Here is an 18,643-nt window from a genome sequence, read left to right on the forward strand (position 1 = left end):
GTAACAATTTTTTGACAATGCTTCAGGTAGACCAGTAAATTTCTTTTAACACATTTTGTGAAAATAGGTTAGTGTGAATGATAATTAGGTCTCAGTCCAGTTCTCAGCTAATGATCTGCTGCTGAGAAATGGAGGAAGACTGCTAGATATGCAATGAGAATTATGAAGTTTGCAGGCTGTGGAAATGATACTTAACAGGTTTCACTTAATGGGAGAACTATTTTATCTTTTTTGGAGTAGGATGCAATTTCATGACTCTAATTTTAAAAGCCTGTGGTGAAATGAGTGTCACTGTAACTGAATATTAAATATTAATGAATGAAAAACAGTTGCAATAACGAAATATATCTATGACTGCAGAGAAAAAGTAACTCAGTATACAAAATATTTGTATTCACAAGGGCTATTTTATAATATTTTATGTTCAATACCTATTTTTAGTTTTCCTATGAAGGAAAATTTTGTCTTTTTGCTTCCATCTATCTGATACAGACATTCTTGCATAAGCTTTGATATGCTAAGAGGAGTTCATAAAATTAAAAAAAAAAAAAAAACCTAATTTTGATTCGTGTTAGACTTTCAGGAAAAGCATTTTACAAGGTGCCCCATGATAAGCATTACTACATGATTAAACACATGATTTTGAAAAAAGGTAGTTCATTCATAAACAGTGTTTGATGTAGACAAAATTAGGATGGAAACTATCAACAGATTAATGATACATTGTACCAGCAAATCATGTGTTTGGCGAGTTGTGGATTTCATTTTTCTTCTGCCTCTCATTACACACATACATAAAATATCTCAGTTTATTTCCTAATGGAAAACACGGGTTATCTAGGAATAAAATTTTTTTTCAAATTTCCTTTCCTTCTTTTTAAAATACATGTACTCTGGGTCTCTTCTTTTTGAGTCAGTGGTACATGGGGTCTTCTATTAAACTTTCCTCTTTCCTTTTCTTTCTCCTCTCCTCTCATGGTCTCTCCTCTCTTTTTTCTTTCTTTACAATGTTATGATTTTCTCCACTATTCTATTTCATTTTTTTTGGAAAAAAAAAAACACAGAATGCTTGTTTATAGTCCATTTTTATGCTGCCGATAAAGACATAGCCAAGACATTTTATAAAGCAAAAGAGGTTTAACTGACTCACAGTTCCACGTAGTTGGGAGGCCTCACAATCATGGTGGAAGGCAAAAGCCACATCTTACATGGCAGCAGACAAGAGAGAATGAAAGCCAAGCAAAAGGGATTTCCCCTTATAAAATCATCAGATCTCAAGAGACTTATCACTACAATGAGAACAGTAAGGGGGAAACCACCTCCATGATTCAATTATTTCCCACCACATCCCTCCCACAACACGTGGGAATTATCAGAGCTATATTTCAAGATGAGATTTGGGTAGGGACACAGCCAAACCATATCAGTGTGAAACGTAGCAGGATTCAAAAATTTAAAGATGTATGCATCAAAGATAGATTAATTAAATACATTATCTCTGCCCATAATTCGTAAGTGTTTGCTGCCCAGAGAAACAATCTTACATTTAGGTTTGTAAGGACAGTACTAATTTGTTCCTGTTTTCCAAATGTAACTATAATAGGACTTTGATTCTCAAAAGTGTTGCAGTAGGAGGATAAATGGTATGTCCACCCTGGATATAGAAAATATTGTGGTCATGGTCTTGCTTTAACAGATATAATTACAACTAGTGCTTTTACTTCTCATCTTTCCATCACTTCAACCTCAATAAATTTTATCCACAACTCAGTTCAAACAAGAGAATTCAGAGATATCAAAATTTCACCAAGAGATGGAAAATTCCCAATTCATTAAGAATTAATTCAAGACTTTGTCTTTAAAACAATCCTTGAATGTAAAATATTTTGTCATGTGAAATAATGAAATTTAGTCAGGTTTAATTCAGAAAAAGGTCAATAAATGAAATAATTTAAAAAGTTTATTCCACTATTCAAGTTTTAGAAGTTGTTTTCTAATTTTCTTTAATATATTCATTGCCTGTGGAATCATAACATTTTTTGTTTGTGTTAAGTTTTGTTTTGATTTATTTTATTAATTAGAAGGAAAATAGATAGCAGAAAACCAGAAGGGGTGATTGAACCCATTTTCAGTAGTTTTGTTGTCTAATAAATAAATATAAAAAGTGAACAAATAATTACAAGGTTTTAAAAAAAGATTTTATCTTCTAAACAAATATCAATTCATTTTATTTGACCAATATTAGATATTTGATTTGAAAAAATATTTTCAACATAATTATGATTAGTTATGCAGAGAGCCACTTCAAATGTGTATATATACCTCAAATAATTTACAATGAATAGGACACAAATTGATATTATGTAGTACCAGGGGAGTAAGGCTCATTTTCAAAAGTATGTCTGCTTGCTAATTATCCACAAACATTGAAGATGAAGTTTACCTCATTGCTGTGGAATTAATCATACTGCTCCTTATTGTATGTGAAATGTTATTTCCACACACCTTTCTATTGTACCCAAAATGGAGTATAATTCACCTTCTCCATAGAAATAACATTATATTCACTATAGTATTTTGATTTCCTGAATTTATGCTTCATTACTTTTTATTTGTCTGATTCCATTAGATACATATGGTCATCTATAATTTTCAAAGTGAGATGCATAAGGACAATAAAATCTAATATGGGTTTCTTATCTTTAGAGAGGCAAGAAATACATCAATCACTAGCCCAAAAATATTGTAATGTTATAAGAAATACATCCAGATCACTATCAACTTATACAATTGATTAGAGAGGAAAACATAAAAGCTTTACTTGCTTTTATGTTGCAGGAAGCAAAAATGGGTTATAGAAACCAATATATTTTCTCAGACCGAGGAGGCATTCATATTCTAGAAAAAAACACCTAAGAAAGAACGAATATTAGAAGGATAGCTGCTGACCCCAAATTTATTCATACATCAAACATGACATATAAACTTGTCTTCTATTTTTTTATTGGGAACATTCAAAGGGAAAAATAGTTTCACTATATCTGTTACGATCCTCTAACATTATGCACATTTTATAACATTAATGTAATTATGTCCATAATTTCATATAAAAATGAGATATTATATCTCTTAACTTCATTAAATAAAACATTTTTATCAGATACATTATACATATTGAGAGTATTTTTTCCTTTAATTAATTAATTCATTCAAACCAGCTACCACACAAGCGCAATTAGGTTCTGGTGAGAACTGATAAGTGAGTTACGGTTACTGTCCTCCAGCAACTCAAAATTTGTTCATTGCTTAACAAACTATTTGTCACTCTAAGTCTTTCAGTTTGAAAGTAAAATCGAATTATACTTATTTCAAAGATATTATTAGGAAAATCAGCTTCAAAACTTAGTGAAGTTATTTAATTTTAGAAACAGTAAGTATCATTTAAAATATAGATGACCTTCACTTTGCACGATTCAATATATGTGTTTCAGTTAACACCATTTAGTTAAATAATACCAGTTCCCCAGTAATACAATTTAAATTTCAGTTACTACCATATGTTACCTGTGAGTAATTACATAAAGTATGAACTTTCCTTCTGGCTTTTTGTTATACAAACCATTATATTAAAAAAAATGCATTATAATCAGTGACCAATCACATACGGTCATGTGTTGCATGCCGTTTTGGTCAAAGAAGGTAACATATGCAACAATGGTCTCATAAGATTATAACAGAGTTGAAAAATTTTCATCACTTGGTGACATGGTAGCCCTTACAATGCCATAGTGCAATGCATTACTCACATGTTTGTGGTGATGCTGATGTAAACAAACCTACCGTGTTGCTAGGCGTATAAAAGTACAGCACATACAATTAGATACAGTACACAATACATTATAATAAATGACTGTTAGTGGCTTATGCATTTACTACACAATATTTTTATCATCACTTTATTTTGTGTACTCCTTCACTTAAAAAAAAAAATGTTAACTGTAAATTAGCAGCCTCTGGCAGGTCCTTCAGAAGGTATTCCAGAAGAAGACACTGTTGTCATGGGAGATAACTCCGCATGTGTTATTGCCTTTGAAAACCTTCCAATGAGACAAGATGTCAAGTTGAATGACAGTGATATTGATGCTCCTGACCCTGTGCAGGCCTCGGTTAATGTGTGAGTTTCTGTCTTAGGTTTTAACAAAAAAATTTAATTTTTTTTTTTTCAAATTTTAAAACAGAAAAAAGCTTATGGAGTAAGGATAGAAAGAGAACATTTTTGTACAGCTGCACAATATATTTGTGTTGTAAGCTGTGTTATAACAAAAGAGTTAAAAAGTTGAAAAAAATTAAGGTTCATAAACAAAAAATGTTACAGTAAGCTAAGGTTAACTTATTAGTAAAAAAATAAATGTTTTTTTTCATTCAGTGTAGCCTAAGAGTATAGTGTTTATAAAGTCTACAGTAGTATACAGTAATGTCCTAGGACTTTGCATTCACTCAGCACTCACGCACCAACTCACCGAGAGCAGCTTCCAGTCCTCCAAGCGCCATTCACAGTAAGCTCTCTATACAGATATAACATATACCATTTTTAAGTCTTTTATACAGTATTTTTACTGTATCTTTTTATGTTTAAATGTCTAGATGCATAAATACTTAGCATTGTGTTACAACTGCCTACAGTATTCAGTACAGCAACATGCTGTACAGGCTTCTAGCCTAGGAGCAATAGACTATAGCATATAGCCAGGTGTGTGACAGCCTATACCATCTAAGTGTTTGTAAGTATCCTCTATGATGATTGTACAAAAACAAAATCACCTAATGACACATTTATCAGGAAGTATCCCCATCATTAAGTGATAGATGCCTATTATTTCCTTCAAAAACTTTTGGTGATATACTGTACATCTGTTATTCAGCTCACACACAGGCAGCAAAGTGTATAGTTGTGTTTCTTTATCTCTCATATGTAGAAAGAGACTAAGCAAAATAATTTAACTTTCAAGTACTACTACCATTGGAAAATGTTCCAGGTCACCTTGGTTCTCTTTGTAGCGTGAATGAAAATGTGAACATTTAATTTTTACACCAAATGCAACTTCATCAATCCAATCAATGGGTCCGGAATTTATTTCAACTTTGCCCATTACTACAAATTGACTTTTGGAAAGGCTATTAATGCTATGATGGAAGATCATGCAGTTTTGGTTTTTTTTTGACTGAATTTTGGAGAAAATATGACATAAAGCATAAAGCAATGGAAAACATTCAAGTATTGGCAGAAGGTAATTAGCAGGAAGATGCATGCAGTATGGCCTAATTTTACTGTACCATGCAAATAACTTTAAAGGATATGAGTCAAATGTAAATGGGGTTATAGCAGAAGCAGCTAACTGTCGGAATGTTAACACTGCAGCTATTTGAGGGAGACTAGATAGACATCCAGAAGAACTTAGTGAAGGCCAACTTACCAACATAAGTGAGGAAAAATATGATTGTGATGAAAAAGATCAAGATGTCCCATGATTGACATAGGCACTTCTGGAGGTTTCTCAAAGGTATTTCATGACATTGAAGAAACACAGGATAAAGTACTGGAAGTGGATCCAGATTAGAAAAGAGTATGATAATTCACAAAGTATAGAACGGATGCTCGTTCCATATTGTAAATTATGCAACAAGAAGGAGCTAAAGACTATTCACTGTGTGTGCAAACTACTATTGACATTTATTTTTATAAGACATAAAACACTTTAAATGTTCTCATTATTTTAAATTATGGCATAAATATTACAACTTCACTATTTTTCATTTCTGTTTTTTTTCATTTCATTTATAATTGGCATATTTTAATATTTTGGCAAAAATGTTAAAGGTAATGGAACAATCATAAATTTCTCGTTGGCTATTAAGATCACTTTTAAGATCATTCAGTTTACACAGTCATTTTTATTATGATACAATACTGTGCAAAAAGAGGACTTCCTAAATTTACACTGCTTGAAAGAAAAAAGAAAATAGTTATGAATCAATGAAACATTTTAATTTATATTTTCTCGTAAAAATCTTTTTTTCTTTCATTATTTTTTCAAGATTCACTTTTCTACAGAGAATAGGCTATACATACAATGCTAGTCACATAAAAATATGCATTTTTAAAACATTCTAACCAATGAAAAAGTACAGTTTTTGAGAAACTAAAAGCCAGTGACCTGCCATGTTATCTGAGATCCCAGAAAAATAAGAGTAATGAGCATATATTAACAGCTATCTTTCTAATATTTTATTACAGAGACATCTGGCAGAAGGTTTTCACATGTTAGAAAGGTAAGTCACATCAAATAATATGGAAACCTGGACTAAATACAATGAAAATGGGCCAAAAATAAAGGTATCTATGAATACAATTTTTGTTTAAAATATTTAGCATATATTTTATGGAAGTTAACATGCACATAAAGATGGCTTTTATTTTTTAGATGTACAATTTCATTAAATTTGTTTATGCACTGAATTTACACACCTCAATTTATGTTTGTGTCTTTATGGGTGTATGTATATGTATGTATCCTTATGTGAAAATTATACTACACTCCTTCATCCAAACTATAAACATTTCATTTCTAAGCTTCTCAGACCAAGTATATCTAGGTTTGACCATGATTACACTTTATTCCTAGAATTGCACAACTGAAAGATGGAAATGGAAATGAATTTGAGGGAGAATATTTGATAATCATAAGGGTGATATAATTTTCTAAACAATGCAAATTCCATTGCTCCCATTTCTTGTAATTACAGGTATCATATAAATATTTAGGCATTTCTGACATTATTCCAACATTTAAACATTTCTTAGACCATTACAGCAGCTATACGTAAAAGAAAGTATAGCTCTGAGGTAAGAAAACTGCTTTCAGTAAAGTTTCATCACAACTAAAGAATAATTAAGCATATGGAAATGTTCATTCATGTATTCATTACATTAGGTGCCTAATAATCTGTGCCCTCAATTATTATTTTCCATATTGTTTTTCACACAATTTTTCCATTTATTCCTCTTGACTTTTTTGCATTCCATCCTACTTTTTTCTTTTTTCCTTTGTCTTTGTCCTCCTTTCACTCTTTCAATTTCTCTTTGGTTCCACTTGTGAGTGTATTATTAAAGTAATCATTTTAGGTGCCTTGAATATGCAAGTTTGGATTGTGTTCAGTAAATAGTATAAATTCTAAAAAGTAATACAGAGATACTGAAGAGGCAGTAATTTTACAGCAGTTTGTAGCTTCTGATATGATAATCACCTCACACACACACAGTATCCCCTCTTATCCACAGAGAATACATTCCAAGACCCCCAGTTCATGCCTTAAACCGCAGATAGTACCAAACCCAACATACACTTTGTTTTTTCCTATATATACATACCTATGATAATGTTTAGTTTATAAATTAGGCACAGTAAGAGATGAGCAATAATAACTAATAATAAAGTAGAGCAATTATAACAACAAACTGTAATAAAAGTTATGTAAAAGTGGTCTCTCACAAAAACACCTTATTGTACTGCATTGTATGTATTATTAAACCTCATGTGACTGCAGGTGACTGAAACCATTTGAAGTAAAACCAAAGATGAGGGGTCACTATTGTAATATAAAATGTTCATATAAGTGAGCTACTCAGAGAAGACCAAAGAGACCTGAAATCCAAAGTGACGAGAAGTCAGTGTAACAAAAGAGCATTTATTTCAGAAATGGTAATAGGCTTGTATCTTCCTCCCCTTTTTGTTCTTACTTTTTTTTTTTTTTTTTTTTTGAGATGGAGTCTTGCTCTTTAGCCCAGACTAGAGTGCAGTGGTGCTATCTCGGCTCACTGCAAGCTCTACCTCCCAGATTCATGCCATTCTGCCTCAGCCTCCCAAGTAGTTGGGACTACAGGCGCCTGCCACCAAACCCAGCTAATTTTTTGTGTTTTTAGTAGAGACCAGGTTTCACCGTGTTAGTCAGGATAGTCTTGATCTCCTGACCTCGTGATCTGCCAGCCTCGGCCTCCCAAAGTGCTGGGATTACATATTCTTACTTTTGATCCCTTTGGTCTTCCTCTTCCCATATGCACACAAACATGTTATAAGCATTTGATTGCATTGTTTTCTGATTATTGGTTCTCAAAATTGTTTACAGGATCTAGAATCTTAGGGGGTCAAAGGTTAAATTCTATAATGGCTTTGGCACTTAAAAGTTGGGCCTCCTAGGCTAAGTGTGGTTGTTGTGGCAAGTCAGGGACCCCGAACAGAGGGACCGACTGAAGCCGTGGCAGAAGAACATAAATTGTGAAGATTTCATGGACATTTATCACTTCCTCAATCAATACGCTTGTGATTTCCTATGCCTACCTTTACTTTAATCTCTTAATCCTGTCATCTTTATAAACTGAGGATGAATGTTGCCTCAGGACCCTGTGATGATTGCGTTAACTGCACAAATTGTAGAGCATGTGTATTTGAACAATATGAAATCTGGGCACCTTAAGAACAGGATAACAGCGATTTTTAGGGAACAAGGGAGATAACTTCAAAGTCTGACTGTTTGTGGGTTGGGCAGAACAGAGCCATATTTCTCTTATTATCGAAAACTGGTAAGATAAATATCCCTGAATTCTTTCCCCAGTAAGGAACATTAATAAATAACAGCCCTGGGAAAAGAAAGCATTCCCAGGGTGGGACCTCTAAAATGGCCACCCTGGGAGTATCTGACTTTATGCAAATGTAAATAGGGATGAAACACACCCTAGTCTCCTGCAGCGCCTCCAGGCTTGCTAGCATTAGGAAATTCCAGCCTGGCAAATTCCAGTCAGACTGGTTCTCTACGCTTGAACCTTGTTTATCAATGACAATGCGAGCACAGCTGGGCATGGAAGTCCATTAGTGATTCTAGTTTCACCCTGACCTTGTGATCTCACCCTTATCTCCTACCTTGAGATCTTTTGTCACCCTTGAAGCATGTGATCTCTCTGACCCACACCCTATTCGTACACTCCTTCCTTTTGAAAATTGCTAATAAAAACTTGCTGGTTTTAAGGCTCAGGGGCATCATGGAACCTGCCAACATGTGAAGCTTCCCCCGGACACCCAGTTTTAAAATTTCTCTCTTTTGTACTCTTTCCCTTTATTTCTCAGACCAGCCGATGCTTAAGGAAATAGAAAAGAATCCACATTGAATATCAGGTTTGGGGTTTCTCCTGATATATGGTGGCACATACCTGTAATCTCAGAACTTTGGGAGGCCAGGGCAGGTGGATCGCTTGAGATCAGGAGTTTGAGACCAGCCTGGCCAACATGGTGAAGCCCTGTCTTTACTAAAAATACAAAGATTAGCTGGATATGGTGGTGCGTGCTTGTAGTCCCTGGTACTCAGGAGGCTGAGGCAGGAGAATTACCTGAACCCTGGAGGCAGATGTTGTAGTGAGCTGAGATGGTGCCACTTCACTCCAGCCTGGGCGACAGAGCAAGAGTCCATCTAAAAAAAAAAAAAGGAAAAAAGTCAGACCTCCTAAAGCCTGGTATTGAAAAAGTGAACATGGCTTTTAGTGCTCACAGAGGCTTGTTAATTTATTATTCTGTCAAGTGCTTACACCCATGTTTAGCTATAGAGCTCTGTGTAGACATTTTCAGAATATGAAGTTTTGTCTGACATATTTATATGTTTCAGTTTTATTTTTACACAAATGCTCTAATCCCTTGGAATTTAAAAAAAAGAGTCACAAAATTCAGGTTAACTAAAAAAAAAAAAAAAAAAAATGTTCTTTGACTGAGAAACACCTAAAAATAGAAAAATAGGATTGAATGGCCATTACAGGCTGCATTCAAGATGTATTTCCCAGTTACTGGGAAAACAAAAAGAAACATATGCAGCCAAGTTACACCAGAGACTCATTGCAAAGAAATGCCACAGCTGATAGACATGCCAGTGAGTAGGTTGTTACCAAAGGAAGGGCTGAACCTGATATTTAAATGCAAGTTGACAGAGATCTTCAGGAATGCCTAACTGATCATGATCAAGTGGAATCCTGGCTTTAATTATGAGGGAGGAAAAAACAATAGTGTATTTAAACTCTCTGAATATAATTCTAATGAGTGAAGCATAGAAAATACAATCATTAAATATAATTTCATCAGCCTTTACTACATACAGACAGGTTAAAAATCTCAGTGACAATTCTGAGTACTGTATAATGAAATACATAAGGAATATGTGTGTTTCCCCCAGAGAAATTATAATGTGGAACGCTTTTGTTGCCTATTTAGATCTGCTTATGGTTCCATTACACAGGTGGTAATTTTGTGGTATTTAGCCCTCAACTCTAGATACAGAAATCCCAAAAGAGTGAAGTTTAGATAGAATGGGTTTACATTCATTCATTCAAAAAATAGACATTGAGTTCTTACTCATTGTAAGTAGTTCTTACTCATCGTAACTTCATTGAAGTAGCAAAAAAGCAATGTACCATGCATCCTATGCAGAGAAAAAGAGGGTATGAAAAGAAATGAAGCAGTATCAGACTTTTGATTAACCTCTTGGATATCGGCATTTTAACCATGCCAGATTCACTCAGGCTTTGTAGCATCACCTACTAGGACAAGAGAGTCATAATATCTGAGCCTGGAAACAGTATACCAGGTAAATAACACTCTTAACCTCTACCTGTCGCCTGGATTCTTCCTGTTGGCTTTTAGACATACTCAAATCTTTACCATTGAAAACAAATACACCTTGTTACAGTCACTTTTCCCCTCATTCTCCTCCAGCTACTTCGCTAGCTTTCTATTCTCCTTAGCTCAAATTGTAGGAAGTTTTCTAACGTGCTGTCTCCATGTTTTTCAACGCACTCTCATTATGATATTATCTATATACTGGTAAGAATGTATAAATCTGGTTACTACAACAGAGATCCAAAATTAACAAAGGTTTAAACAAATGTGAATTATATTTTGCTTATAAAAATCGAAAGTGGTGGCTGGGAGCAGTGGCCCACGCCTGTAATCCCAGCACTTTGGGAGGCCAAGGCGGGCAGATCACCAGAGGTTGGGAGTTGGAGACAAGCCTGACCGACATGGAGAAACCCTGTCTCTACTAAAAAATAAAAAAACATTAGCTGGGCTTGGTGGAGGGCGCCTGTAATCCCAGCTACCCTGGAGGCTGAGGCAGGAGAATCGCTTGAACCCTAGAGGCAGAGATTGCGGCGAGCGGAGGTTGCACCATTGCACTCCAGCCTGGACAACAAGAGCGAAACTCCGTCTCAGAAGAAGGGGAAGGGGAAGGGGAAGGAGGCAACTGGTGTGACATCATCCTTCTGATAATATTTCAAAACCCATGTTTATTCTATCTTATTCTGATATTTATAAAGTTTTGCCTTTATCTGCATGGTCAAAGGTAGCATACAATTATGTTCACATCCCAGTCACTGGGCAAGGGAAAAGGAAAAAGGAAAAGCATTATCAGGAAGTTCTGTTACGTTATCTATAAATTAACGATATAATCACAAGCAATTAATTACAATGATGGTTGGGAAATGTTTGCTTAATTTTGTAGGTGCACAGAGAAAAATAGGAAGTTTCATTATTCTGCTAGAGAAAATAACATGTGGAAGACATGTAGCAGAATCTGCCAAATACTCCAGTTTTATATTTCCATCATTCCTACAAAATAACTCTTACTGGGGTACGTGATTATGTCCATAAATCCAAATCAAATTTGGATTCTTCATCCTCCCCTTGTAGAATCTCTCAACAAAAATTGGCAGTTTATTTCCTTCTTAAAATATTTTTAGTTCGGCCAGGCGCGGTGGCTCAAGCCTGTAATCCCAGCACTTTGGGAGGCCGAGACGGGCGGATCATGAGGTCAGGAGATCGAGACCATCCTGGCTAACCCGGTGAAACCCCGTCTCTACTAAAAAATACAAAAAACTAGCCGGGCGAGGTGGCGGGCGCCTGTAGTCCCAGCTACTCGGGAAGCTGAGGCAGGAGAATGGCGTGAACCTGGGAGGCGGAGCTTGCAGTGAGCTGAGATCCGGCCACTGCACTCCAGCCTGGGAGACAGAGCGAGACTCCGTCTCAAAAAATAAAAATAAAAAAATATATATATATATTTTAGTTCAACTTCTATGAGCTAAGTCTCCATATTTCCTCTGATTTATCTGTCATATACTTTGCAGATTCATTTTCTTCTGTCTATGAAGCGTTAGAGTTCATTATGATAATGCTAGACCATTTTTTTTTATCACTATATTCTACCTTCATAAAACCTCACTTATATCTCTGGTTTCAAACAAAACCTATAATCAAATGTCTTATACATTTCTCCTCTTTACTCCACTGATTTATGCCACCAAAACCTAGGCATCTTCCAGTGCTCTTCATCCCCGTTAATGACAACAATATGCTCCCAGGCTGAATAATTTCAGTGCCTAACATGGTTTCTAGTTCACAGTAGGCACTTAACACATATTTTTAAAATAATAAATAAATTATTTAATGGATTAATTAAATGATGACTAATCTATCAAGGAGACTCCTTCCTTTAATACTAAGCTAGCTACACTTCGTACTTATTAAAGTGATAAAACTATAGCTGGAGAGATGAAATTATTTCACAGGATTATATAGCTGAGAGAAGTGAAAAGACTCAAAACAAAACTGGTCTGCAAACCTGTGGTCTTTCCACAATATTGTATTGTCTATTCCTGGATGTAATCTGAAAGAAAACAGTGGCAGGAGGATAAGAGAGGTGGAGAAGAGTGTAGAAATTCATTTTGTAAGGTAAATCTAAAAGAAAAAGAAAAAAACATAGAATTTTGAATTCGAGTCATTGGGAGAAGATTGGTGCGGTAAAACAAAAGGGGAGATAATTAATTTAGGTTTTGACAGAATGAGTTTAAGATGCTGAAAATCTATAGGTTGGTGCAAAAGGTATTGTGGTTTTTGCCATTGATGGCAAAACTTTTGCACCAACCTAAACAGATGAGGATTTCAAAAGGTTATTTGGAATAATGATTGTAGAGATACATTGTAAAAGTGACAGTTGGAACCACAATATATGGTAAAAATGCCAAGAAAGGAAATATTGAGAGAGAAAAAGAGAACCTTTCTGGGATTTCTTTCTGATACTTCTAGTCTCTTTGCACGGGCTCAGTAAAAGTCACATTGCCCAGTTTTTCCTAAAGTGTACTACTGGTCATTTTATGAAAACCTCCTTGTATCACTTCTGACCTCAAAGGCCCTGCGAAGAGGAAATCTTCTCTGTGCTGTCACACTATTCTCCCTTATATGGTCAACTGTGATTGTGATTATAGATATATTAATTTCATATAATTTTTCTGAGTTTTTGAAATGGAAGTTTAGTCTAATAAAGCTGGATTATTGAAATGCATGTTGCCCTTACTTTAATATGTATACTGGTCATTCTCACACTTTTTTCTACTTTGATCCATATTCAGATGCAGAAATCATTCTCTGGTGTCATAAGATTTTAACATTCCCTCTGCTGCAGATACAAGTGATTGTTATAAATAGAGGGTAGAACAAATGATGAAGTCTGCATTCATTCATGAGCATTGCCACTGAAAGATTAAGAGGACAGTGTGATCATGTGTTCATAACAAGATCCTCTAAAATTGATTTTTTAAAAATTGAGACAGTGTCTTGCTCTGTTGCTCAGGCTGCACTGCAGTGGTGCAATCATAGCTAGCTGCAGCCTTGAACTCCTGGGCTTAAGGGATTCTCCCACCTCAGCCAACAGAGTAGCTGGTACTATAGATTCACACCACCTTGACCAGATAATTTTTTAGATTCACTTTCATTTTTTGTAGAGATAGGGATCTCACTTTGTTGCCCAGGCTGGTCTCGAACTCCTAAGCTCAAGTAATCCTCCTGCCTTCACCTCCCACAGTGCTGGGACTATAGTCATGAGCCACTGTGCTTGGCCTAAAATTGAAAATTTTTGATGGTTAGGATATTCATTTTAGTTTCTTCTGCACTTAGTCCATTATCTGGCACATTGAGGGGACTCAACATTTTTGGTTTTCTGAAATGAACATTTAGTCAAACACTTTATATCTCACTAAGAAACAGATATAATTCAAAGTCCAATTTCTACTAAAATATGAAAATACATTATCTTTTGCCTTAACTGAACCATGATTTGGAATGCAAAAGGTTTTCACAAAAACTTTAAAGGTCATGGAACAAAATGTTTATGTTATTGGCATTTACAGTGAAATCCTGGTACCAGTATTTTCTTTGGAAAACATAATTGAATAACCAAAAAAAAAAAAAAAATACCAAACACAGTCAAACTGCCTCAAACTATTGCAAAACTAGGGGGAGTCTCTTGCTGTTCAGCAAAATGCCACACAATTTATCACGATTATTGTAGTGATTGTGTCTGCCTTTAGGGAAAATCCAAAGCAGGACTGGGTATTATACTACCTCAGTGTGATCTCTGCAGGCAAATATATCACCATGTGGCAGAGTGCCATGCCGAAACAAACTGCCCTGCGCAAGTCTGAAAAATGATAACTTTTAATCCCTGTAAGATGTATGGCAGTATAACACTTTAACTGTTTTCCATTCCCTGGTTTTTAAAGCAATTATACTGTAGGCTGCAGGGCACATTGCTAGTTGCATTTTTCTGTCCTCAAAACTTTTCTTTCCCTGTTAAGTATTTTTCCAACATAAACATTTCCTAAATTGCTATGGAAACTTAGTATTAAGTACAGAAGTTGTAAAAGGAAGTAGAATTTTCAGGTTTTTAAACAAAGAAAGAAATAATCTGGGATTCATTTGCGATGAAAGAACCCTCTCATATGCGCTTATATGCTCTCCTAATGAGACTTACTTTAATGTAACTTCAGTGAATCTTGGTTAACTTGAACTGTGAAATTGCTCAGTAAATCACTGACATTATGAAGGACATGTATTAATTGCTTTGTAATTCTCAAATTCTTTAATAACATCATCGTAAATACTTTTTTTCCCCACAAGGTAAATCATACTTGAAAGGTATTTGTGGGTTCCCATTAAATCTTTAGTGATTCTAAGCAGAGTCACTTAAAAGCATATTTAAATACACTCTACTTGAGTTCTGTTTTTATAGAGTTTGCCTTCTTTGTGTTTATTTTCATAAAATTAACAAAAAATTATGAAATCTAGAGTTTTTGTACCAATGAGTACAGAAAAGCAAACCTTCATTGCAGTGTAGAAAGTACAAGTTGTCACTGCCTATCAGAAGTGAAAGTTAATTACACACCATGAAACATCAAGTCTATTGTAATAAGTTGACATGAAAAAATTCCCGCTCCAGAGGAAAGTTTGAATTAAATGAGGTCATCAGTTTGAAATTGGGAAAGTAGGTAAATATATTAACCTTTGATCTCTATGGGTAGGTCCATTTGACTACCTATTCATTTCCCTTCAATCTCAGTTTATACAGTTTATACAGTTTATACAGATTTATAGCTCTTCATAGGACCTCTTGTTATTACTCATTCATTTATTCATTAACTCAACAAATTATTGAGCACCCCCAAATGTTGGATCCTGGGTGAACAAAAGAGTGCGATAATAACGTATTAAATTCAGGAATTTTTTGAAAATGCATAAGAAAATTTGTGATATGTTCTTTGAATGAAAACCTGTAGTAATAGGAGACAAAATAGTAATAGAGGGATGCTATAGATTGTATGATTTTGACAAGCTTCTATCTGATGTAAGCCTAAAAATGTCCCTGTTAATAGCTTAGAAGCAGTTATTTTCATTGAATATAATCATGTTTTCTCTAAGTGCTAAATGAGGACATTGCACTTTCAAAGATTGCACAACTTGTTACTATATTGCTATGCCAGCTGTTTCCCTTTTTAGAGGAAAAAGTATCCACATCAGGGCAAAAGAAGGATTCCTGAAGGAAAAAAATATATAAACTACCATCAGAGTGAACTTTATTATCTCACAGAATAATGCATTTTTCCCCAACCTTGAGTTTGCAGAATCATTGCCTCTATACTCAAATAGAATGACCTTTGCCCCAACCCAGACAAAATTTTTTTAATACTTCTAAAAACCAGAGTAAAGACTATTTTTCCAAATGAAAACTCCTTAAATTTTTGGTATTTCCAATAATGTCAATTGCTACTCTGCTCAACAAAATAAAACGTTAACTATATTGTGTATACTCAAACCATATATTTCACCTCTTCCCAGCCACCCTCAACACCTGCCTAAAATCCAAGATGACCATTGTTAGTACAATGCCCATAAGATTCAGAAGTAAAAACTATTTTGAATGCCATCTGCCCAGTTCAGTGATTTTTCACACTATGTAGGATTTAGTCAGGCAGGACTGTGGGCTCAATCTTCCTTTTTCAAAAAGGATTCATACCTGATTAATATCTGGCTGGTGATCTGTATAAGCTTTCATTGGAAATAAATGTGCTGGGATGCATAAAAAAATATAAAATTATTAACTTACTTTATTATTATTTGTTTAAACAAATGAAAGAACTGAAACTAAGATTAAGATATTTTTCCAAATTGAGAAAAGAAGCACTTTGTTACCTATAGCATCAGTAGTTGCTCTTTCTGCTCACTCATTAATTTTTCACTTGGCCCAAGATGAGTTGTTACTGGTAGTCAGTGCATTCAAAATGTGATACAGACAAAAATGTTACGAGCATGGAAATATAAAAGTTATGTCAAAAATCAGATTTCTCTTTCCTTAGAGGCTAACATTTTTAACCTTGTGCCAACTTTCAGGATTACCCCAGAATAAAAATGCTTCCATTAAGGCACAATCTCATTGGATATGTAAGAAAAAAATTACAAAAATTCAGCATGAAGTCAAATATACCTCTATTACAAGCCGCAAATCAGAACCCAGGCAAGCAAAAAAGACAGCTAAATGCAGGCATCAAGTTGTTTCACTGTGCTTTTATTCTTTCCAGCGACTCAAACTAATTAAGAGGGTTTAGCACCTGTCAGAGACTTAAAAAAATAAATAAATAAAAATAAAAAAATTTAAAAAAGTAAAAGGGCTAGTTAGAATATTGGAGTCTAGAAATCTTAAGAGAATGCCCCAAACTGACACCAGAAATACTGCTGGGCAATTCAAGAGAAGACAGCTTATTGATCAAAATCACTAAAATTGCCAAGCTTGAGACAGTTTAGTAAAGGTAAAAAATTTACCCTTGATAACCTCTAGCAGCTATTTGTTCTGTTACAATCAAGAAATGATAATAGGTGAAGTCATGGTCACTGCTGTTTAGACCTCAGAGCACAGGAGACTGAATCTGTTTCTAGTCAGTGGTTCGTCATGCGATGGGCGTAGTCACCTACAAGGAAATGAAATAGATTTTTGGCAGCTTATCAGAATTTTTACATTCAATTGAACACAGTTATTTAAAACCAGTTTGAATGAACACATACTTTTCAATGAAGCTTTTATTTCTAAATTAGTTTCCATACATTTTCAATTTTATTTCTAAAATGTTTTTAATACTTTTAAAACTGTATTTCTAAAATATTTTAATATATGTTTATTTCTATTTGCTCATATGTTATAAAAGTTGATTTCTGCTATCTTGAAAGCAAAATAAATCTTAAAAAAATTTTTTTTGGCCTGGCATGGTGGCTCACACCTGTAATCCCAGCACTTTGGGAGGCTGAGGTGGGCAGATCACGAGATCAGGAGTTCAAGGCCAGCCTGGCCAATATGGTGAAACCCAGTCTCTACTAAAAATACAAAAATTAGCTAGGCATGAATTCAGGATGCGGAGCTTGCAGTGAGCTGAGATCGTACCACCATACTTCAGCCTAGGTGACAGGGAGAGACTCCATCTCAAAAAACAATAAACCAAAAAAACCCAACAATAAATAAAAATATTAAATTCTTGCTATATCTCATGCTTTTGGGATACAATCCTATTGCTTTCCTTGTTACCATTCTTAAGCCACACAAATGTCAATATCTGAGATGCCAAGTCTTCCTCAACATAATCTTATTACAGGGTACCTTCCCTCTTTCACATGTATATTTAAAATCTGTTGGTTTTTTCTCAGTGTTATTCTTTAACCATTATGTAGTTTCTGCCATCTTTCTATGTCTTAAAATTGTCCTTGTTTCTTCTGTTCCATGGCTCTAGAATGTTCTTCTTATCTGTCTGGTCTATTTCACTAGTTCCTTATCATCTTCCAGGTTCTCATATATAGGATTTTAAAATGATCAATTCTGCTCACTGACGGAATTTGAAAATCTCAGACAAATTCCCATATCCACCATCTTCTTGAGTCTCAGTTTCTTCCCCAAGTGAAATATGTATGATAATCATAGCCAGCTTTACTCACAAAATTGTTGGAATAAAATGGGATAAAAATACACAAAATTAAATCACAAATTTTAGTAATTTATGAAGATGTGTTGAACTATTCCTAACCCGTTAGAATTGCCTCAGTAAAGGTGTGCCTGTGATGCAAACTGGCTGATCAGATAACTCTGTGAATACTCTATTCCTACTTGTCAGAGACGATGGATTCTTTCTCTTATGGTGGACAGGCTGGAGAATATGGCCTAATTATGTCTATGACACAGAGGA

The sequence above is a fragment of the Macaca mulatta genome, chromosome 4 (assembly GCF_049350105.2).
Source record: "Macaca mulatta isolate MMU2019108-1 chromosome 4, T2T-MMU8v2.0, whole genome shotgun sequence".
Classification (NCBI taxonomy): Eukaryota; Metazoa; Chordata; class Mammalia; order Primates; family Cercopithecidae; genus Macaca; species Macaca mulatta.